This window comes from Lissotriton helveticus, chromosome 11, assembly GCF_964261635.1.
Source record: "Lissotriton helveticus chromosome 11, aLisHel1.1, whole genome shotgun sequence".
Lineage (NCBI taxonomy): Eukaryota > Metazoa > Chordata > Amphibia > Caudata > Salamandridae > Lissotriton > Lissotriton helveticus.
In genome coordinates this window covers 28,302,456-28,326,794 of record NC_136072.1, presented here as the reverse complement: position 1 = coordinate 28,326,794, position 24,339 = coordinate 28,302,456, and the positions used below count along the sequence as shown (strand labels likewise).

The window sequence follows — 24,339 nt, the reverse complement described above, 5'->3', positions numbered from 1 at the left end:
GGTAATTTGCGAGAACTTTGAAAAATGCACAAAAGTGCATTTTTCAAAGTTCTATGTTGCACGCATACATGTCCTTGAGGCATGTGTGTGTGCAACATGTTTTTAAATTGCAATTTCAGGGGTGCATCAGGGTCTCCCTTTGGCACCCTTGAAATTGCATGCGCAATTCGCGAGTACCTATTTGGTACTCGCAAATTTTGCATGCAATTCCCATTGATTCCTATGGGCCTCATGGCCCATAGCAATGAATGGGAAGCAATTCCTTATTTGCGAATCGCAATTTGCGAATCGCAAATAAGGAATGTGTAGGATTCACAATTTTTTTACGATTCCTACATGCATAAGGAATTGCGATTCCTAAATTGCAATTTCTTACAAATCGCAATTTTGGAACCCCAATTCCTTACTTTGATGCATGTAGCCCTATATGAAGTGCAAAAAAGCATAAAGTGCACTATCATTTGGGGCGAGGAATTATTACCTGGGCAGCCTGGGAAGAGATTCAAAACAGGAGCCAGAATTAGCGAAAGCAACCAAATAGTGAATTGATGTAACCTGCGACTCTAAAGGGAAAGCCTATGTTCTGGTTTTTCCTCCCAAATTGGATACTGCTCTATCCCAGGCATTGTGGAAATTGGGAAATGGTTAAGAACGGAGGTTAAAGGGCTGGATCTGGGAAACATCCTTTACGACGAAACTTTTACAACGCGGTACCATTACCACGCAGGTTTTACAACGCAAGTCGTTACAATGACTTGCGCTGGAGAGCCCTGTAGGATAGGGAATAGTTTAATTTACTATCTAACACCTTCCCTACTATCCACGGGGACTGGAGTCGGAATAGTGAATTAAACTATTCCACTATCCAGCGCCCCCCAACGCAAGTCGTTGTAACGACTTGCGTTGTAAAACCTGCGTGGTAACGGTACGCGTTGTAAAAGCACGCGTTGTACCGTCATACATCCCTGGATCTAGCGATTCTAATCTCTTCGTTCAGCATGAAAACATTTTCCTTAACTATGGCCTTATTTTGGGGTACACTACCATCTGGAGTTTCGAAAAATGTGTCCAGGCCCCTGTCATTGAACATTTTCCTGGCATATGCCAGCCAAGGTGTAGAGTATCTAATGCCCAAATTCAGACAACCACTCAGAATGTTTTTCGAAAAACCTGCTTGTGTGGTACACCAAATTTTAACCCAGAGTAAAAGGGGGCCCATTTTAACTTGATCTTCCTAATAGCCCATGCTCATTTGCTATGGGAGATATAGATTGGGGTCAAATTAATGATGGCCAATAGCCAGCAGAGGAACTAGTTTTCAGAGGCCTGCATTCTAGCTGGTGCTCCATGAACCCACACACCTGCTCCATATGTTCCTACACCCAGGCATTTGGATTTATATAACTGGAACATCTCTGTAATTAACTTGTACCCCAATGTTTTGGGAATACTCCAATTTTCTGTATTCTCTGGCTGGCCATTCTCCCCCATGACAAATTAGCTTCAAGCAGGATGCCAAAATAAGTAAAATGGGAAACCTTAGTGATCGGGGTCTTACTAATGAAACAATAATTTTTATTTGGTGTTTTCTGCACCACAGGTTAGGATCAATAATTTCTGGTGGTTTACTTTTCAACTTTTTATCATGAAATCATTAAAACCATTTAAAGGGAATCTGGAGGCTAATTACTGTTTGTGGGGCCGATTCACAGAACTAACTTAAGACAAAATCCTAAACTTACTACTTTTTGTATTCACAGAAGTTAGGATTTTGTCTTAAGTTTGTTTTAAGACAGACTTAAGTTAGGATTTTGTCTTAAGTCTGTCTTAAGTCTGTCTTAAGACAAACTTAAGACAAAATCCTAACTTCTGTGAATACCAAAAGTAGTAAGTTTAGGATTTTGTCTTAAGTTAGTTCTGTGAATCGGACCCGTTGAAATTAAAACCTCCTCATCTGCACATAAAAGAACTAGTAATGTACGAAAGACAATCCTGGGGGTATTGTTACTACTTAAGCCCAGTTATGAGTTAACATTTCTGACACACAGAAAAGAAGAGTCACTTTAGAAATTTGAAATTGTATTACAAAACAGCAGTCTGAATAAGTGTATTAAATTCAATTCTCAGCTCCAAAAAGATTTTCAGTGACAATAAAGGTGCTCAGAGAGGGTGCTCGTGTAGATTTACAAGCAAAAGAAAAAGGGGAGGTATGGACCCATTGCATATGCCATATTTCTTCACATTGAAGCCTGTTCCAAATCTTTACTACATAGCAGAATTAAATTCAGTTTAATCAGACTGAGGTTAAGGTGCAAATTCCAAATTGTCCTTCTGTGAAACATCTCCTCAATCCATCCAGACTTTTCATAGGATGTCGACGTTTCGAACCGGCAAGGAGGAAAAGGGCCAGTAATTGCCTCAACAGTGGGTCTTCTTCAGGACTGTGTAAGTGAGTAAAGAAAGAGCAACCTGGAAAAAAACATCTTCCATGTGTGGATGAATAATCATTGTTTTGAAATGACCACCAAGCCTTGGCAGCGTTAAGTACAGCAGATTGATACTTCAACGTCCAGTGGTCCCGGGGAACACGGTAGCTGTCTGAACTTCATGGAAGGCAGGACTATAGTTCCCACAATGCACTAGACCATCTGGATTGTCCGATCCCTCAGCGGATTCTTCAGATCTCTAGTTTTGTTTTACCTGCAGTTTGCAGAGTACTAGTACCACTAGGCCAGGGGGGGCTGAGGGAGCTTCAGTCTCTCACAAGGATTCCTCTGTCAAAGGGCCGAGAGTTAGCCTAGGATAAGTCTTTGTCAGACAATTCCAGTAGTGTTGCCACAGGTGCATGTTATCCCTCCTTTGGTTTGTGTTAGTCCTGTTGTCACAGCCAAAGGTTTCTGCTATGTCCTCTTCGATGCAGGTTGATTCAGAACTGAGCTTCTCGTGTCAGAGGTGGCCCTTAAATCCTAGATTTAGGGGTTTTAGGGGTGTGGGTGCAAGTGGTCAACGGTCTGCTTGCCCCAGCGGCAAATCCACCCCTGAGGTGACCACGTCCAGGGTTGTAGGTCACCTTTTCTACCAAGAACACACTATTTACCCCTTTTAAAAGGTACCTTAGAAGTACAGACATGGCAGCCCATCCTAGAAGTGTGACTAGCCTTCTGCGGATGTACACCTCATGAATACCATCTTTCCTGCCTATCCGGGTGCAAATGTGCCTGTGGCAGGGGAGGGCTGTTTCCTCCTTTGGGAGTCAGCCTTGATGCATATCAGAGGTGACATCGCCTTTTAAGCTCATCACCTTGATGTGCTACTTCACTAGCCTTCCTGGGAGAGAGGAGGTGTGACCTTCTTTCTGCCCAGGCCTTTGTTCCTGGCTCCTGGGAGTGATCACACTGCCTGACAGGAGGTTAGAATCCTGTCTTGGCAGCAGCAAATACGGGCTGCCAGCCTGAGAATAGAGTAGCTGGGGCAATCAAGTTGGCAACCTCTAAGGTAGCCACAAGGGTGCATACCACATCACCCTCGACACAAGATTCATGTCAGGGGTGAGAAGGCAAGTTGTTTGATACCAAACTTGACATATTTAGGTAGTACCATAATGGAGCTAGGGACCCCGATTCTGCCCAGGTGCAAGCCTGTGTTATCCTTTTGACTACTTATCACTTATAGTGTACTTTAATGGTAAAGTCCACTATAGAGACATATAAGATTGCACTTTCATGCCCACATCTTTAATAAGGAACCCTGCCTCCTGGACTCAGGAGGCCTTCCTTAGGGGTGACGGACGTATATTAAAAGCAGTAAATTGACGTTGACACGCTTGGTAGGGACAAAGTCGTGATGGAGTAGCTTACACTGCTCCTGCAGTCTGCATTGGCAGTCCTCTGTCAGTAGTTTACCTGGGACACTCAGGGTGGCACAAACAGTGCTGCCAGCCCGGGGGACCCCTTTCCCAGGCATGCCTTGGGTATCACTGGTATTGTATACTAGGGCTTATAAGGAGGGTAAAGTCCTGGTCAATTGAGGTTGCCAATTTACACATAACCGTCTTATGGAGTTTTTGGGCTGCAGACTCCAGTGCACTATCAGAGTCATAACCATCAGCATTGGAGCAAAAACTGTGGGGGGGGACCATCTAAACAGGGCACATTCCTACAATATTCAAATGCTGTGAGATTTAACAATATCACTCAGATTTTAGGAAGCATGTGACACCAGTCACTCAAAGGTGCAGTATTGGAGTATGTACTTCAAGCCCTGCATACTCTCCGCCCATATTTGTCATTGGCTTGTGTCATTTTCCTTTGTAAATGCTGGTTTTTGATTCGTTAAGAGGCTTGCAAGTCCCTCCTTAGTGCTGCATTGTCTTCATTTGGAACCTCCCATGAGGACTGGCCCTTTTACTTTACAGGTTTCATGGCTAGGGGAGCTATCACTGCAGCGCCAGGACACCGTTTGGTATCAGCGCGCTCTATAAGTGCCATAAATAAATACATTTACTTCGGTTGTTACACTGTACGTCTTCTTTAGTCTGTAAGCACTATTTTTTTTAATGAGTTTTTCTTACTGCAGGAGGGTAGGAGGGTCTCTCATGCACAGTTGTGACCACCGCCTTGTTTATTTAACTCGTAGCAAACGGGGAGCTCTTCAGGGGCCAGGGGAGACAGAAGGGGGCAACTCAGTGACGCCTACCACCATTTGGAATGCAATAGGTCTCGCAGTTGCGAGAGTTTAAGCTGTTGGCATTGTAAATGACAATGCCTTTTGTTTATGTTTTAAAAACAAAAACATAAATAAAAGGCATTGTCATTTACAATGCCAATAGCTCAAACTCGCGGAAATGAGAGACCTGTTGGATTGCAGATGTTTGTTTAGGGCATGTGAGTGAACAGTCACTCAAAGGGTGCGGTTTTATGGAGAATGGGGTACCAGCCTTACAAAGAGCCACCAGGTTAGGCTGTGCCGCAATGCGCCAATCATCTGATATTGAACCAGAAATAACCCAGCATCACATTACAGAGAACCAGGTGAGGTCAAGGATCTCACAGCATGCCATGTGTGGTCAATTACCGCAAACCCTACCACATGGGGTTACGCATCGTTCATCATGCTGCATCAAGAAGGCAGGTTTGGCGGCCATCTTTGGTGAGGAAGTTCCAATGCAGGAAAGCTTAGTGCCGGCGAGGCACCATTGTCAGTCATAGGCTTTTGATTCCATTTGTGGAATGAACATAGTGACACTCATCGTCGATACGGGACATTGTAGGAAGAGAAGTGCCAGCACGCATCGGAAAGCTGTGTACTGGACAATAGGGGGACCCAGCTCTTTCAGCAGGAAGTAAAGCCCCAACTGAACAATTTGCTCCAATTATGTGCCAAAGTTATTACCCCTATATTATAAAGAACAAGGGTCCTTAGAGCAAAAAACAATGAAAAGAAGAAATAAATATAGACCAAATGGAAATATATTGTTAGGGGAAATGTCCAGCCGGACAATTTATTTCCCTGATACAAAGGTAATTCTAAAACAATAGAACACTGAGTGTGATAAAAGCGGGACACCGGCCGGTGTCCGACTAACACACTGAGAAGACATACAACATACAAAATAGCAGGCAATGGCAGGACATCTGATTAGGATAAATCATAAACCAGACAATCTAAAGTATACACATATGCAAGAAAAAAGTATAAAACAATTTATGCATTTAGTGTAATGTGTCGACGACGTTTCGAACCATAATTAATAAAGGTTCATCCTCAGGACAGAGGGTAATTGCCTTGAAATTACACATTTGCAAATATATCACTAGTAGGAATGTACATATGCCATACCATGAGAAAAGAAAGGAGACATAAAAGGATAAAGACATGTCATTAGAACATTGTCAAGACTGCGTGCATAGATTGCATGACTCATACCATGCCATAGTGCAGCCGGCAACGGGGTGTAGTACATGCTAAGTACAGGCAGTGGAAACAACGGGGGGAGCAAGACTAGTGGCGCCGCGTATCTACAGTGCATGGAAGTGACTATGGCTAGTGCATGCCAAAGTGCAATGAATAAACACGTGTGGAGTGAAACGGCAACGAACAGGCGTGCCAGTAAATGCAGTGAAATGTGACATTGTGTGACATTGCGGGGAAGTGGAGTGGCTTACCAATTGTGTAGCACTCAATTAAAGAAGATTTCTTGTACTTGTTAATTAATTTGCTAAAGAGCAAAGAAACATAATAGATCTAATGGAGAGAAAAAGATTCGGTGAAGTGGCGCAAAATACTTCACAAAAATGCAGGGCTATAAGGAAAAAATCCTACCTTTGAGAGTGCCCTCGATAAGGGGGTCTGTGAAAGGAGGGGAAGAAATTGTAATTAAAGTTAAGGGGTAGCGTGGATAATACGAGTTGCAAGGGGCTGGCTTACCCGAAATGCGGTGGTCTCGGTATCCGGGTCTGGGGAAAATAAACGGGCGGCGTGAGTGCCAGTGGTCTCATTAGCCGAATAAATGAAAGGTATACAGAATGACCGGGACGGATCTCACCTGGTAATACAGCTTGCAAGGCCACAATGGGGGTTCTTGCTGGCACCGGGAATCTGCGCGGCGAACCTTTGCAAAGCAAGACGCGATGTAGTGGGTAGGGGAGTCACGTGGGGGGTGAGAGCCAATCGGTTTGCGCCAAAGGCTGTCGGCCATTTTGGAATGGGAAAAGAATACCCATTTACAAGGCACGACGCGATGTAGTAAGCAGGGGAGTCACGTGGGGAATAAGAACCAACCAGTGTGCACCAAAAGGGGTGTCGGCCATTTTGAAGTGGGAACAAGACCCATAGGAAGGTAGTGATATTAAAAAATCTTCCGAGTAAAGGACGGGGAATTACATGCCAGTGGATACAGCTCACTCTAAACATACAGTAACACCATCCAATCATAATTAATGAATTTATAACACATTTTTTACATTTTTCCATTTTTTACAAGTGCACCCTGAGGAGGAAAATTACAGTTGTATTTAAAGGCTTCAGTTAAAATCAGTAAAAAGAAGGAAACAGTTTGTAATTATAAAGTCAAATTGTTAAATCAGAGAGGTCCAATCCTCAGTCCGATTGAGCCCAGTGTGAAGACTTTTAGTCTTCAGAATCCATCGCAGTTCCTCCTTGTTCAGAAGTTGTTGCAGGTTGCCGCCACGGCTGGGGGGTTTGACCAGGCAAATGATGGTCCATTTGAAATCCATTTCTGTGTGGGCCTGTTCAGTGAAATGCTGTACGAGGGGAGCATTCGCGGTTCTACAGCGTATCCTGCTCCGATGTTGGCACATCCTTGTTCGTGCCTTTTGTGTTGTTTGTCCAATATAGATCATAGAGCAAGGGCAGAAAATAGCATAGATCGCATTTGAGCTATTACAGTTTGAGAATTCTCTACGTTCATATTTCATATCTCTGTAAATAAACTCTTTGCCTTCTATAGTGCTTTCACACATTGAACAGTTACCACATCTAACATGTCCAGTGAGTTTTGGCAGGCCCCATAGTGTATCAATTGTGGTCATTTCTGCAGGGGCGGGTAGTGCTGCCCGCACCAAATGATCTTTTAAATTCTTGGCCTTCTTAAAGGCAAACATGGGTTTTTCTAGTTGTAATTGGTCAGCATTCAGCACAGGCCAGTGTTTTTTAATGCTCTTAGTGAGGGAATTAGATATTGGAGAGAAGGTTGTAACACACACCAAACGGTTCTGTGGTTTTTTTGGTTTAGATTCCAACAGAACTTCCCTCGGACAAAACCATGCTCTTTTTGACGAAGTTTTTATTAATCTGCGGGGGTAGCCGCGGGCGCTCCGTGAGCGCTCCGTGACTCTTTACCCTTTTCACAATTTCTAAGGCTCAGAAGAAATTGTTATCTAAAAGAAGATTACTTCAGAGAGGCCCATCTACTCAGTGCTAAACTTAGCGCCCGCGGCTACCCCCGCAGATTGATAAAAACTTCGTCAAAAAGAGCATGGTTTTGTCCGAGGGAAGTTCTGTTGGAATCTAAACCAAAAAAACCACAGAACCGTTTGGTGTGTGTTACAACCTTCTCTCCAATATCTAATTCCCTCACTAAGAGCATTAAAAAACACTGGCCTGTGCTGAATGCTGACCAATTACAACTAGAAAAACCCATGTTTGCCTTTAAGAAGGCCAAGAATTTAAAAGATCATTTGGTGCGGGCAGCACTACCCGCCCCTGCAGAAATGACCACAATTGATACACTATGGGGCCTGCCAAAACTCACTGGACATGTTAGATGTGGTAACTGTTCAATGTGTGAAAGCACTATAGAAGGCAAAGAGTTTATTTACAGAGATATGAAATATGAACGTAGAGAATTCTCAAACTGTAATAGCTCAAATGCGATCTATGCTATTTTCTGCCCTTGCTCTATGATCTATATTGGACAAACAACACAAAAGGCACGAACAAGGATGTGCCAACATCGGAGCAGGATACGCTGTAGAACCGCGAATGCTCCCCTCGTACAGCATTTCACTGAACAGGCCCACACAGAAATGGATTTCAAATGGACCATCATTTGCCTGGTCAAACCCCCCAGCCGTGGCGGCAACCTGCAACAACTTCTGAACAAGGAGGAACTGCGATGGATTCTGAAGACTAAAAGTCTTCACACTGGGCTCAATCGGACTGAGGATTGGACCTCTCTGATTTAACAATTTGACTTTATAATTACAAACTGTTTCCTTCTTTTTACTGATTTTAACTGAAGCCTTTAAATACAACTGTAATTTTCCTCCTCAGGGTGCACTTGTAAAAAATGGAAAAATTTAAAAAATGTGTTATAAATTCATTAATTATGATTGGATGGTGTTACTGTATGTTTAGAGTGAGCTGTATCCACTGGCATGTAATTCCCCGTCCTTTACTCGGAAGATTTTTTAATATCACTACCTTCCTATGGGTCTTGTTCCCACTTCAAAATGGCCGACACCCCTTTTGGTGCACACTGGTTGGTTCTTATTCCCCACGCGACTCCCCTGCTTACTACATCGCGTCGTGCCTTGTAAATGGGTGTTCTTTTCCCATTCCAAAATGGCCGACAGCCTTTGGCGCAAACCGATTGGCTCTCACCCCCCACGTGACTCCCCTACCCACTACATCGCGTCTTGCTTTGCAAAGGTTCGCCGCGCAGATTCCCGGTGCCAGCAAGAACCCCCATTGTGGCCTTGCAAGCTGTATTACCAGGTGAGATCCGTCCCGGTCATTCTGTATACCTTTCATTTATTCGGCTAATGAGACCACTGGCACTCACGCCGCCCGTTTATTTCCCCCAGACCCGGATACCGAGACCACCGCATTTCGGGTAAGCCAGCCCCTTGCAACTCGTATTATCCACGCTACCCCTTAACTTTAATTACAATTTCTTCCCCTCCTTTCACAGACCCCCTTATCGAGGGCACTCTCAAAGGTAGGATTTTTTCCTTATAGCCCTGCATTTTTGTGAAGTATTTTGCGCCACTTCACCGAATCTTTTTCTCTCCATTAGATCTATTATGTTTCTTTGCTCTTTAGCAAATTAATTAACAAGTACAAGAAATCTTCTTTAATTGAGTGCTACACAATTGGTAAGCCACTCCACTTCCCAGCAATGTCACACAATGTCACATTTCACTGCATTTACTGGCACGCCTGTTCGTTGCCGTTTCACTCCACACGTGTTTATTCATTGCACTTTGGCATGCACTAGCCATAGTCACTTCCATGCACTGTAGATACGCGGCGCCACTAGTCTTGCTCCCCCCGTTGTTTCCACTGCCTGTACTTAGCATGGACTACACCCCGTTGCCGGCTGCACCATGGCATGGTATGAGTCATGCAATCTATGCACGCAGTCTTGACAATGTTCTAATGACATGTCTTTATCCTTTTATGTCTCCTTTCTTTTCTCATGGTATGGCATATGTACATTCCTACTAGTGATATATTTGCAAATGTGTAATTTCAAGGCAATTACCCTCTGTCCTGAGGATGAACCTTTATTAATTATGGTTCGAAACGTCGTCGACACATTACACTAAATGCATAAATTGTTTTATACTTTTTTCTTGCATATGTGTATACTTTAGATTGTCTGGTTTATGATTTATCCTAATCAGATGTCCTGCTATTGCCTGCTATTTTGTATGTTGTATGTCTTCTCAGTGTGTTAGTCGGACACCGGCCGGTGTCCCGCTTTTATCACACTCAGTGTTCTATTGTTTTAGAATTACCTTTGTATCAGGGAAATATATTGTCCGGCTGGACATTTCCCCTAACAATATATTTCCATTTGGTCTATATTTATTTCTTCTTTTCATTGTTTTTTGCTCTAAGGACCCTTGTTCTTTATAATACAGTACTTGCCCATGGTCCTTAGCTTATTGCGCCTTGGGTGCCCTTGTCCCTTTCAAATAAAGTTATTACCCCTGGCACCCTGGCTTACTGAGCCCAATACCACCAAGTAGGGGCTGTATTATAGAAAGTGCCCTGGGGGTGCAACAGGTGTATGTTCCCACTTTATGAGCCCCCTGTGCACTTTGTAATGAGAGAAGGGCAAGCAGACACCTTCTGTAATACCAATCGCAATGCCGCTAAATGTGTGGTGGTGTGACCCCAAGGGGCGTGCCCTCATTTGCATCTAGAAGGCTAGATGGCTCATAAAAGTATACACTCTATATTCCAATACAGTTATTGGCCTCTCGGCGGAGTGCACAGAGCAATACTTGCATATGTGCCAATGGTAGTTATAGGAAGTGTGAGAGATGCACATAGAGGATTTCATAAAGATATGGGGAGAAAAGGGGTGCACGTGTCTCTCAGAACGAGACGCTGCACAATTTTAGTGATGTGAGGGGGAGAATGGGAGGGTCTGAGAAACTCTCATTCCCTTCTGCCGTCATTATTAATGTTTAGTTCAGACTCATATTTTCAGGATTGGAAAATGTTTGAGTCTAATTGTGAACAGCAAAATCATTGTTATTCATTTGTCTGGTACATCTAACAAGCACTGGTAAAGGCAAAATGTCTTCCTTGTTTTAGGTGGATCGCTGACATAATATCGAATACACAAATATAGAATGACCAAAATATCGAAGAAAAAATATAGAATGCAGAAATATCGAATTCCTATCTACAAACAGGTAAGTACAAAAATATCGAATCAAAAATATAGTTTTAGAAAATATAGTTAGTCAAAATATCGAATTTTTTTTAATGTCTTAAAAGTAATTTAAAATTAATGAAATAATAAATATAACATTTAATATTACCACCCCAGTGAGTGCAACAGTAGGGAAAGCGTTGGATAGCGTGGGGGTAAAAATTACTATTCCGATTCCAGAGAGTGCAACAGTAGGGAAAGCGTTGGATAGCGTAGGGGTAAAAATTACAATTTGATATTAAATTACTTACCTTCAATTCGATATTTTCCACCACTATATTCTGTCCATTCGATATTTTGTCCATTCTATATTTTGACTTCGATATTTTGGTAATTCTATATTCTGAATTCAATATTTTGTCTTGTTACCTTTTAGGTTTATGTGCTTTTTGTTGTGTGACATGTCTGCATGCAACATCAGAAAGTCACTGAGAGGCACCCAAATACTATTCAGGGGCACCCTGTGTGAAGCTCAGGATTTTAGTGTACATGTTTAAGCCACACCCTTAATTACATTGGCCATGCCACCTAGAAAGGATTCTTAGTTACGCTTTTTGGTGCACCCCTCTTTTAGAGACCCCCCTTCTGACTTTTTTCATCCAACTTAAAGCACTGGTTGAATATTGCTATCCCACCCTTCCCCGGGGGCAAAAACACAGTCGCATTTCATTCCAGTGCTGTAATAAAGTCTCTCTGGGTGGCTGGAGAGTGTAAGCTGAACTGGGCTCCATGCTAGATACAGGACACCTACTTGTAAAGTTGCTACTCAACCAGATAACGTTGAGGGTTTAACTGGGTCTCAGACCCAGCAGTAATTGAAAAACAACTCTGAAATAGGTCCCTATCAGGCTCTATATTCATGTCCTTAACTTTACTGGCAAAACACTTTTCAATATCTCAGCAATAATGTAGAAACCCTTCAGGTATTCTTTGTCAGGTCAAGTTGCAATTTAATCCACCGTCTTTTCCTGCAGAACCAGTTTATGTGGTTTTCCTTTTAAATGTCCTTTCCTGGCTGCTCTCCAAAGACAATGTTTGTTTAGTTATGTTTCTCACAACACAGTAGCCTCTGACCCAGAGCGACCACAACAGAGGCACAAACAGGCGTGAGGTTTCTGCACTGAAAGTGTGATTAAGAACGAACCAAGGGGCATATTATCAAGGGATTTATCTCTGCTTTTTTGGCTTTAAAAGCCAAGAAAGCGGAGATAAAATTATCTCCCTATCAGCAACAGAGTGCTAACACGTGAATTCGCATGTTAGCACCCTTTTTCTCTACGCTTCCCCTTGCATCTCTAATGAGATGCAAAGGGGGCGTTCCAGAGAAAAATAATAGGAGAAATGTCGTTAAGCGACATTTCTCCTATTATCAAGGATTTCGCTAACCCTGTTAGTGATAAAAAAAAAGCAGCGCTAACCGCGGTTAGCGCTGCTTTTTTTACACCTGGTATTTTCCTGACTTAGCCATGATATCCTATGGAAGGTGGATATCATGGCTAAGTTTGTGAGCCCTTATCATCAAGCTAACGCCAAACTTCGAGAGATTATCGTTGGTTTTCCAGCGATAATCTCTCATTTGGCAGTTAGTGCGAGGATTTTTATCACTTTTGAGATAAACCTTGCTAATAGCAAGCTATCTCTGCGATAATTTCCGGCGATGCTTAGTGTTAAAAAATTTGTTGCTAAGCATCGTTAGCGATAAATATCGCTCATCGTTGGTAATATGCCCCAAGTCTGTTCCTCAGCAAAACGGTCCGCTTCACCTTAAACAACAGACCCTGCATGCCCGCCCCTCACACACGCCATCTAACAAAGGACAGAGCTTCAGGAAGTCTAATCAGCAGCCCCTCCCTAACAAAGTCTTCAATAAATTCCTATAGGTAGCCATGTCACCATCATCCTCACACCAGTGTCGGCATCTCCACCCTCCAGGTACAGACACAGAGGCAACACACTTCCGCAGTCTGAGGGAACCGTCCTTACGCTCCACTTTGTGTCATATCATAACCGGGTACGTCAAAGCGGATCCCACTTTCCTTTTGTAATTAATGTTGAAAACCACACTTGAGGATTGTTAGACCTGACAACCCTAGGGTGGTCTTCTCCCCAACTTTCTGTCTTCCTCCACTCTTCTGAGCTTGTTGTTGCTGGTATTTGGACTCTGCACACTCAACCACTGCTAACCAGTGAAAAACTGCTGTTGCTCTCACCTCTAAACACTAATATTGGCTCATATCCAATGGCATATTTTCTTTATTTATAAGTCCCAGTAAAATGCAATACATGTGCCCAGGGCCTGGAAATTAAATGCTACTAGTGGGCCTGCAGAACTGCTTGTGCCACCCACTTAAGTAGCCCTTTAACCATGTCTCTAGCCTGCCATTGCAGAGCCTGTGTGTGCAGTTTACCCTGCCATGTCCATCTGGCAAAATAAACCTTTATCCATGCCTAAACCTACACTTTTTACACATATAAGTCACCCCTAAGGTATGCCCTTGACAACCCAGAGGGCATAGTACAATCTATTTAAAAGGCAGGCCTTGTGCTTTTAGATATTACATTTCCTGGTAGTAAAAAAAACCTCTTACATTAGTTTTTCACTACTGCAAGGCCTACATCTCCCATAGGACAACATTGGGATTACCGTATTACATTTTATAAGTGTAATTTCGAAATGGCAAAATATAAATGATTGAAGTTTGGTGTCGCTGGAATCCAAATTCAAAATCTTAAATTATGGTGGAGTTGAATTTTAAATTACAATTCTGAAAATGCCACTAGCTTTAGTTATCTGGTGCCTGTTGCCTGTCTAAGGTCACATGACTGGGTGTAGTTGGTGGCAGTTGGGCTTTGTATATTTCTCCTAGACAGCGACAGGCATTGAGAGCTTAGGTGGATCTCAATGTAATAAAAAAATAAAAAAACTTGTGGAAGGGGCAGTTGATTCCATAATAATTCGGCCATATAAGAAAAGGCTGTGATGACAATCTTTTTTGGCTCTCTCCTCCCCCACAACCTTGTTCTCCATGATTTCCCTCATTATCACTCTCCAAGAGTGCACCTCATTTCCCCGTAGCGTTTCTTTGACGTGCATTTAATCTTTTTTATAGTGCTGCTCATAGTTTACTCACACTCAGTTCTGTGATCTACATGGTATGCGTTCTTTGCAGCAGTCACATTAACCCTCCAAACTACTTTACAATGAGCCGAAACTGCAACTAGACAAAATTCCGAACTCGCTAGTAGGAACCTCAATCACCAGAGTTATCTTGACATTTTTATTTTTGCCTCAAAACTGCCTGATGCACAAGGAAGTTCATGTGCTTTTAAACCCAAAAATATTTTTAAACACAGCACCCCCCCCCGCCAAAAGCAGGACCAGGAGCAGCTGCACCGGTTGCCCCGCCGTAATGCCAGTTCTGCTCCCAGCAATGGGATAGGCCAATCATTTCCAGAAATAAGTTCAGAGCTAACCTCATAGTCATTATATGAGGATTATGATCTAAGGAAGAGTTGGGGTGTGATACTTTACCTGAATTCCAACAAGCAAAACAATTTAACAGATTTCTTGTAGATGATTTAAGGGAGAGTAGAGTTCTCCTCTAAGACTTTTTTGACATTTTTCGGATCAAATGTGTAAAATGCTGCAGACCTTTACAGGCCATTCATGAAATATCCCTGTACTTTCATGGTGCACCGGGGAAGCCTGGCCTTTCCTATGAGTAGATCTCATTTGTTTCAAATGTCTCAAGTAAGAAATTACTTCCACTATACCAAAGTCATCATTTTTTTCACGGTTGAGCCCCTTATGCCAATGAGTACATTCTATATGACGGTGCCAGAAATTTACCAAGGATACTTCAGCCACAGTCTTGGGTACCTCTAAAAATTCCCTACACTATACAATGGTCAGCATTTTGCCATTGACACTCCCTATCTATAAAATTAGTACAGGAAATCTTATGAGAAGAGTTACCTCAAATATCAGTTCCAACATTTTGCCATTGATCCACCCCTTATGCTAAGAATTATGTGCATCATGTCAGGGCCTTCTGCAAGGGGTGGTGGCGTGTGTTCTGTGTGCCTGCCGCTGGGTATGACTGGGTTAGTAATTTTCTCATATTAGACAGTTCGGGTACCCGCAGCCAATGATCGTGTCTGCATAGAAGCATGGCAGGGCCTGCAGTTTGCCATAGGTAACACCTCCGATCCATATTCTATTAGTGCCTTTGTCCATAAGGCAAGAATAACCTCCAGTATCCCAGACCAGCAGCGCACGTACACACACACATTCTCACTATGGGCCATATGTATCAAGCACTAATGCCTTCCCAAACGCCGAAATTCACAGAATTTCGGCGTTTGCGAACGCATTGGTGCAAAATGGTATGTATCAAAGAAATCTAAAAGATTTCCCAAAAATCGCTATTTGAGATTCACAAATCAGGTTGATGATACATATGGCCCACAGATTCTCAAATAGCGATTTTTTAGAAATCGCTATTTGAGAATCGCAAATAGGGATGTATGTACAAAATCGCATTTTTTTAGCGATTTCCAAGTATTCCTTAATTGTGATTAGTAAATTGCGAATCACAATTAAGGAATACTTTCCCATAGGACCCGGATCCCCCAGCATGCTCCCCGCTCCCTCCCATAACTTTACAACCCACATGAAATCAACCACAGAGATTTGTGTGGGTGTAAAACGGCCATGTTTAATATTTTGACATTTCATAAACATGACAAGGCATTTCAAAATTCATTATATACAGTTATCAACACAATTTCATTCTTGACTTCGTGATCTTCTTCCGCCAGGTTAAGATTCTAATCCTCCAACCAACACTAAGGGGGGCTTCTGGCTCCCCTCTTCCATGCCGTGCATCCGCGCGAGGTGGAACCCACCTGCGCCCCATGAGGAGAGGGCCCCCAACCTCTGATCCTTGTCCGCCTTCTCCGGGGGCCCACCCTCCGACCACCAGGCTGACCAGGAACCCAGGAGGCTCGTAACCTGTCGCCCTAGCCTCCCCAGCCGGGGCCCTATTTCACAGCGGAGAGCTTACCATCTCCCCCCCTCAGTGCTGGCCTAGGGAGTACGCAAGGCGGACTCCCGTCTATTCCGTCGGTCAATTTTACTGTTCCAAGGTCTTTCTACCGCCACAAAGGTGATCCGGGCCCACAGGTCCGTCACCTTCCCCCACCTGCGCTCTGAATGAAAGACCCTTATCCTCTAACCCAGCTATGTGTACCGATGTCCAATAACTGCACTCCATCGGTGCGATACCATACGAAAACCATTTGGTGCGGAATGTGATACCAGCGGCCCTTCACTGAGCACATCTTGGCTACTTCCCCCCTGGGCTGCATCTCGAAGCCCTGTAACTGTACTCCAACCTTGTGATACCTCACCTCACCGGAGACCCTCCGGGTGGAATGTTACACCAGCGGCCCTTTCCTGAGCACAACTTGGGCAATTCCTCCTTGCGCCGCCTCACCGAGACATTCCAGGCTCTCGACTTCTTCCCGGGGCCACCCGTCTCGGGGACAGCCGTCTCGACACAAGAACATTGTTCCCCTCAGGCCTACCGGCCATACCACTCGCCGCTGACATAGTCACCTCGTAGCCTGATGCACGAACGAGTGCCCCGTGCCCCCGCTACCTTCGCGGGCACACTACTGAACAGGAGAGAAATAGAAAAGTCAAGTATGGTCATTGGCAAATCATCAGCATTTCTGACACAACCATTCTGGCCAAATGGGTCTCATACAATCGTTGGACGACCAGCGCCCGACCTATTCCATTGTGCTGTCTGGTACGCCTGCCTCAGCTGTTAGCATTGCCATACCTATCCTGACAGGGAGGGCCGAGTGTCCCAACGCGCTCAGTCCCAGTCCCACTAATGCTAACCCAAACGGCTTGCTTTGGTACTGCCACACCTAGATGACCCACAACCCGTACCACCCCAGGCCTGACCCACTCCTGCTGTGCGCCTGGGAAACTGTTCCATACATTCCTATGGAAACGGACAGCCCGTTGTAATTCCGTGTATTCCTAAGACAAACTAAGTGAGCACGACTGACTGAGAGAAAGGTGGTGTACAATTTCCATGATCATGGGGGCCAGGGCTGTCCTGTTCTGAGGATGCTAAGACTAGGCGGAGATTCAGGTGACCCCGTGCGCTCGCTGATCCCCGAACTTAACGTATACGGAAGGGGGAGCATGGAGGCTGTCTGCCTATAAAACCTAGTCTATGATATCCCAACCTGACGGACGAGTGTAGGGTATATGGGAACTACCCGCTAATTACAGGTGAGGTCCTATGTTATCAGACAAGGTGACAAGACCAGTGAACTCTCGCTACTTCTCATTCACCCGAATCTGGCCTACTTCCCAGGATGATATTTGACATGAAGTGAATTAATAACGCAGTTTATCTTATGGTTTCCACTCCTGAATTAGCAGTACCGTGAAACCGTATGTACACGATAAGCAAACTGTAAGCCACTGAGACCACTATGCAAGGTACACACATGGAGCTATCCCCATTTGTCTCACGTACTAGCAATAAACCTCTTTACTCTATGGTAAGGGAGCACTCCTGTCCTATTTAGATCGCACAGAGCGGTAGCAGTGACAGCCTGACACAGGCACCTTGTTCAAGAAGAATTATTCATGTACACAGTCATTGCAGAGTCCCTCGCAGCTACCTGAACTTCAATTCTTGTACGTTCTGCCCCTACTGATCCCTTTATTCCCCAATAAATATCCACTGCCAACCAGTACAGACTTGCACCCTCACGCCAGTCTGTTCCCATTACATTCCTCTCCGGTCTTATTGTGGATCTGCAAACCATATGCATTTACCATCCAAAAACCCAGCCATCAAACAATGGCACTTAATTATATCCAGGTCTGATTACCGAAATTCTCATACATGCAGACACAAAGGTCACAGTAATTCAGACTAGATCCATTAAAATTGCTAAAACCACAATTTCGCAGGGATAAACAATTTGTCACTCTTTGCCATGTAACACTTACACCTCCAAGAGCCACTCCTCCGAGAACACCGTTCACGATGCATAGTTTAGGATGATTGTCAATAATGGACATTTTAGCATTCACCCCTGGATGAAACTTTTCGGTTGCCCAACTAAAGAAAAGTAACGCAGTAAATTATGACGCCATACATTCAAGCCCTTTTCTCCTTTATAAGAGAGGGATGCTTACTAGACTGCGTTTTCTCTGTATTTGCCTTTTTTAAATTAAATGTATTTATCTGCATCTATTTGGGGGCTCTGTTGTTCTGGTAATCAGGCTGCAATTTATTTCTATAACATATCTTCATATAGTAAGTAGTGGTACAAGAAATCGGTTGAGAAGGTAATGAACCAGTAACTTACTGGTAGCCCTTGTTACTCTGAGTCCCCATTTCTCCCATGAGGTTACTTTGGCTCCCCATTTCCTGCCACAATTACAAACCTTTAGTTCCCCCACTAATTCGCCAGTCCCAAGAGGATATTACTATTGAATCGATTTAAACTTATATTCGGGTGCCCATGCCACTTGATATGAATGCCCCAGGCCTCGCAACCGCTTCGGGCATGCCGGGATAATCTCCCCATGGAAAAGGAGCAATGGTGACCAACCGAAGAATGGTAGATAAGTATGTTGTGTAAACAAAATTATTTCACACTACTGGTTCAATGCATGGTGAGAAACAGTGAAAAAGGTGGCATTTCAAAAATACTGGCATGATACCAGCTAATGTTATTCTATTCCTTCTCTAGGGGCACAGAACATAACAAAATTAAAAGGTGCAAAGCCTTATAGGCCCAAAGATGCAGGACTAAAAACCACAGGTCCAAACAACAGCCCACTTAGATGAACACAGTTCACCGCTCAGACTGACTTGCCACATGCTAGTGATATTGATGCAAACAAAGGGGGTGGCACGGGCCTAAATAAATGGTTTAATTTCTTTTTGAAACATCCGGTCAGACGAAGACCTGCAGGCAAGTATTGGATATCCGACAAGTGTAAGCCAAACATTGAGGACAGGGCCACATGGAAAAGATGAAGACAATCCCAAACTGCAGGAAACACTTTCATGTTTTAATGCAAAGGACAAAACCACAGGCTGAATACAGGTGACACGCAAGATCAAGTTCAGCTAAAAATGCATTTAAGTAAGAAATGAGGTTTCCGTTACACACTACCAGAGGCAGCAAGATCAGTTACTCAACCGACCGGACACCATTAGTAACTGCCCGACTGGGACGGCACCCGTGAGCAGGGATGTGCCTTTAATATGGAACCTTACCGAGGCCGAAAACTACAGTTCTTATGTTTAATAAACAGATATCTACTAACTGTGAATACTTTTTTTAAAACAAATCAGCCGCTAAAGGTGAGGCCCGAACTCATAACCTCGTCATGGCCCAGTGCGAGTACTGCAATACAAGAACCACGCGCTAACTGATAGCGCCACCGGAGCTCGTTAATAGAATCATCACAATTATGGACAAGTAGCTAACACAACGTAAGTCAGGTAGTTGCTCAAACGTACGGTGGAATAGAAAGGAGTTTAACTGCATTTCCGTACACTCATGCTCTTTTAAAAGCCAACCTAGATGCGGCCATTTTCACACTGGTTCATGGAAAAACGCTTCCACCTGGCAGAACAGGACATCCATTTCAAACCAACTTGCAGCAGAAAAAGGTGGGTTTACCCGGGTTAACCAGTTCGGATATAATCCCCCATTGGCTCGTTCCTGTGCAAGGCCGTCACACCGAAGCTGCAGGATCTGCAAAATTCACTACTACTGAAAAGCATACTCCGCCGATCTAACGTGCACCAACGTGCCTATCGATTTTCTGGCATGGTAACGTGGAATTTAAGGGCTTCCGCCTCTCCACAGCCCCCTCATTTTTCTCCGCGCGGTGCACCGACCTTAGGTAACACGATTCTGTAGTTTTTCCCTCACCATAACCGCCACAGCCTATCCAGCGCAGCGCACTGTACCGCAAGATCATAGAGTCATGAAGCATCCACCGCCGCCTAATTTCCTGACCCTACACCACCCGACCCATTTAGTACCCGAAATGCAACCGCAGGCCCCGATGTGACACCATCCCAAGGCTCGAGCCGTGGTCCCCCCTCCCTGTATGAAGGCCCCAGGATAACTGAGCATTCACGAAGCTGCCTGGTTTAGGCGGGAAACGCGGTCACCGGTTCCGAAAGGGAAAGACCCACTCCGACTCCCCAGCAAGGTACCAGCAGTACTGCTCAAATCCGACTGAAAACACCTAAACTTTGTCTGTACAAGGCCTTCTGTGCCGGGCCCTAACTGGCCCGTGTGTATTTTCCCCGTCTACTTATCCAGCCATGCCAGGCCCTGATACCGACCCCCTCAGCCCACCCACGTCGACCAGGAAGGAGCCCACAGGCCCAGGGACCCTGCCGGCAGCCGCAGACCACAGGAGCAGACTCAATACCCAGACACCCCTCCCGTAATCCGCGGCTGCACACAGGCCCCCCCGGCACCCGACTCCTTACCTGACGAGATGAATGGCTGCAATCCGACGCGCTTCTCCTCCTCGTCGTCTCCCATCACGCACTCGGCTGTGTAAAGCCTCGGACATCCGCTCCTACCACCGGCCAAGGGAATTCGGGAATTTTAAAATTTACACTAAGTTTAAAACTAGACACGGGGGTGGAGGAGGGACGCTTCTGGGAGGCCGCCACCGGTCCGGTGCAACCGAGGAAGGAGAGGCAGGGGGCCCTGCTCCTGGGACCTAAATAGGTCACCAGGCTCCGCCCTCTGTCACACCGGAAGTGCGTCCTCCTGCCCCGGAAGAGTTAAGCGGCCGGTCGCCCATTGGGGCAGACCGGCCGCCCCTATCTAGATAAGGTAGGGGCGGGGGCCGGGGGGCCGGGCCCTAAGTGCGCGCTCACCGATGCTCCGCTCGCGCTTGGCATTCATTTCTATGGGCCAGGAGGCCCATAGGAATGAATGGGAAGTTATTCTCAATTTGCGATTCGCAATTTGAGAATCGCAAATTGAGAATAATTTCAAGGGTGCAGGGGTGTCCAAAGGACACCCTGTTGCACCCCTGAAATAAGCATGGTTGCACATGTGGCGCTCATACATGCCTAAAATGCGATTTTGTACATACATCCCTATTTGCGACCAGTCCCAAAGGGATGTAAATGGTCTTTTAAACACCTGTGAAAAACACAGAGGTGGCGGAGATACACTGCCCAGCCAAGCCCACAGCAGCTGAAGCTGCAGCTGCCCGGGCTGAGACACACGACGAGGGGGGGGGGGTCTAAAGCTGTTTTAGCCCTATGGGCTCGCCTGCTTGCATCAGTAGCCTAGTGGTAACCTAGCAGACAGTATGCCTGTTGTTAGTGCATATCAAAAGTACCTAAAATACCACTATCTTCACATGTTGATAATACTGTTTCAGACCTGCCAACTCACAAGGTGCCACTGTGTGACACACGATATCGGCCTCTATATCACGGTCACCCGGTGAGGAGTCAATATTGCATGGGGGCAGGAAAAGCCAGCTAAGAACCACTGTAAATAGTGAATTTCCAGCTCGTTTTCAGAGGCTTTGAACTGCTGGTGATAACACCCCAGGACATGGGCACCCCCTCATCAGGCTTTTTATTTTTATTTTGTAGGAGGAGGCATGGGGGCAGGGTGGGGGCAAAAGTGCTTCATACGTACTTCTCTGCACGAGGCCCCACCTTCTTCTAGCCCCGCCCACTCTGCACACACTGAGATTTATGTTCAATTTGGCAGGTATGCTGTTTCTTTACACAGTCTTGCATCCTCAAATGGCATGCTATCTTGAAAAACCTGCACTAACCCCACCGGCCACCTGCACGAGCTCAGATACACCTACTAGTAATCCAACAAACTCCTGCACCGCCATAGCTAACCTCCGTTCGCTCCTGCACTAAGCCCCCCGGCCACCTGCACGAGCTCAGATACACCTACTAGTAATCCAACAAACTCCTGCACCGCCATAGCTAACCTCCGTTCGCTCCTGCACTAAGCCCCCCGGCCACCTGCACGAGCTCAGATACACCTACTAGTAATCCAAAAAACTCCTGCACCGCCATAGCTAACCTCCGTTCGCTCCTGCACTAAGCCCCCCGGCCACCTGCACGAGCTCAGATACACCTACTAGTAATCCAAAAAACTCCTGCACCGCCATAGCTAACCTCCGTTCGCTCCTGCACTAAGCCCCCCGGCCACCTGCACGAGCTCAGATACACCTACTAGTAATCCAACAAACTCCTGCACCGCCATAGCTAACCTCCGTTCGCTCCTGCACTAAGCCCCCCGGCCACCTGCACGAGCTCAGATACACCTACTAGTAATCCAACAAACTCCTGCACCGCCATAGCTAACCTCCGTTCGCTCCTGCACTAAGCCCCCCGGCCACCTGCACGAGCTCAGATACACCTACTAGTAATCCAAAAAACTCCTGCACCGCCATAGCTAACCTCCGTTCGCTCCTGCACTAAGCCCCCCGGCCACCTGCACGAGCTCAGATACACCTACTAGTAATCCAAAAAACTCCTGCACCGCCATAGCTAACCTCCGTTCGCTCCTGCACTAAGCCCCCCGGCCACCTGCACGAGCTCAGATACACCTACTAGTAATCCAAAAAACTCCTGCACCGCCATAGCTAACCTCCGTTCGCTCCTGCACTAAGCCCCCCGGCCACCTGCACGAGCTCAGATACACCTACTAGTAATCCAAAAAACTCCTGCACCGCCATAGCTAACCTCCGTTCGCTCCTGCACTAAGCCCCCCGGCCACCTGCACGAGCTCAGATACACCTACTAGTAATCCAACAAACTCCTGCACCACCATAGCTAACCTCCGTTCGCTCCTGCACTAAGCCCCCCGGCCACCTGCACGAGCTCAGATACACCTACTAGTAATCCAACAAACTCCTGCACGGCCATAGCTAACCTCCGTTCGCTCCTGCACTAAGCCCCCCGGCCACCTGCACGAGCTCAGATACCCCTACTAGTAATCCAACAAACTCCTGCACCGCCATAGCTAACCTCTGTTCACTCCTGCACTAAGCCCCCCGGCCACCTACACGAGCTCAGATACACCTACTAGTAATCCAACAAACTCCTGCACCACCATAGCTACGCCCCCCGGCCACCTGCACGAGCTCAGATACACCTACTAGTAATCCAAAAAACTCCTGCACCGCCATAGCTAACCTCCGTTCGCTCCTGCACTAAGCCCCCCGGCCACCTGCACGAGCTCAGATACACCTACTAGTAATCCAACAAACTCCTGCACCGCCATAGCTAACCTCCATTCGCTCCTGCACTAACCCCACCGGCCACATGCATGAACTCACATACACCTACTAGTAATCCAACAAACTCCTGCACCACCACATCTAACCTCCATTCGCTCCTGCACTAACCCCACCGGCGACCTGCACGAGCTCAGATACACCTACTAGTAATCCAACAAACTCCTGCACCGCCATAGCTAACCTCCATTCGCTCCTGCACTAGCCCCACCAGCCACCTGCACGAGCTCAGATACACCTACTAGTAATCCAACAAACTCCTGCACCGCCATAGCTAACCTCCATTCGCTCCTGCACTAACCCCACCGGCCACATGCATGAACTCACATACACCTACTAGTAATCCAACAAACTCCTGCACCACCACATCTAACCTCCATTCGCTCCTGCACTAACCCCACCGGCGACCTGCACGAGCTCAGATACACCTACTAGTAATCCAACAAACTCCTGCACCGCCATAGCTAACCTCCATTCGCTCCTGCACTAACCCCACCGGCCACATGCATGAACTCACATACACCTACTAGTAATCCAACAAACTCCTGCACCACCACATCTAACCTCCATTCGCTCCTGCACTAACCCCACCGGTGACCTGCACGAGCTCAGATACACCTACTAGTAATCCAACAAACTCCTGCACTGCCATAGCTAACCTCCGTTCGCTCCTTCACTAAGCCCCCGGCCACCTGCACAAGCTCAGATACCCCTACTAGTCATCACACCAAACTCTCGAAATGCCATATCCAAACTACTCCTGCACTAACCCCTCCACCCG

The 24,339-nt window shown here is 45.8% G+C and overlaps 1 pseudogene; it reads left to right on the top strand.

Annotated features, from left to right (window-relative positions):
* The first annotated feature begins 4,970 nt into the window (after positions 1 to 4,970).
* Positions 4,971 to 24,339, top strand: part of LOC144792106 (receptor-transporting protein 3-like) — a 59,021-nt pseudogene continuing 39,652 nt past the window's right edge.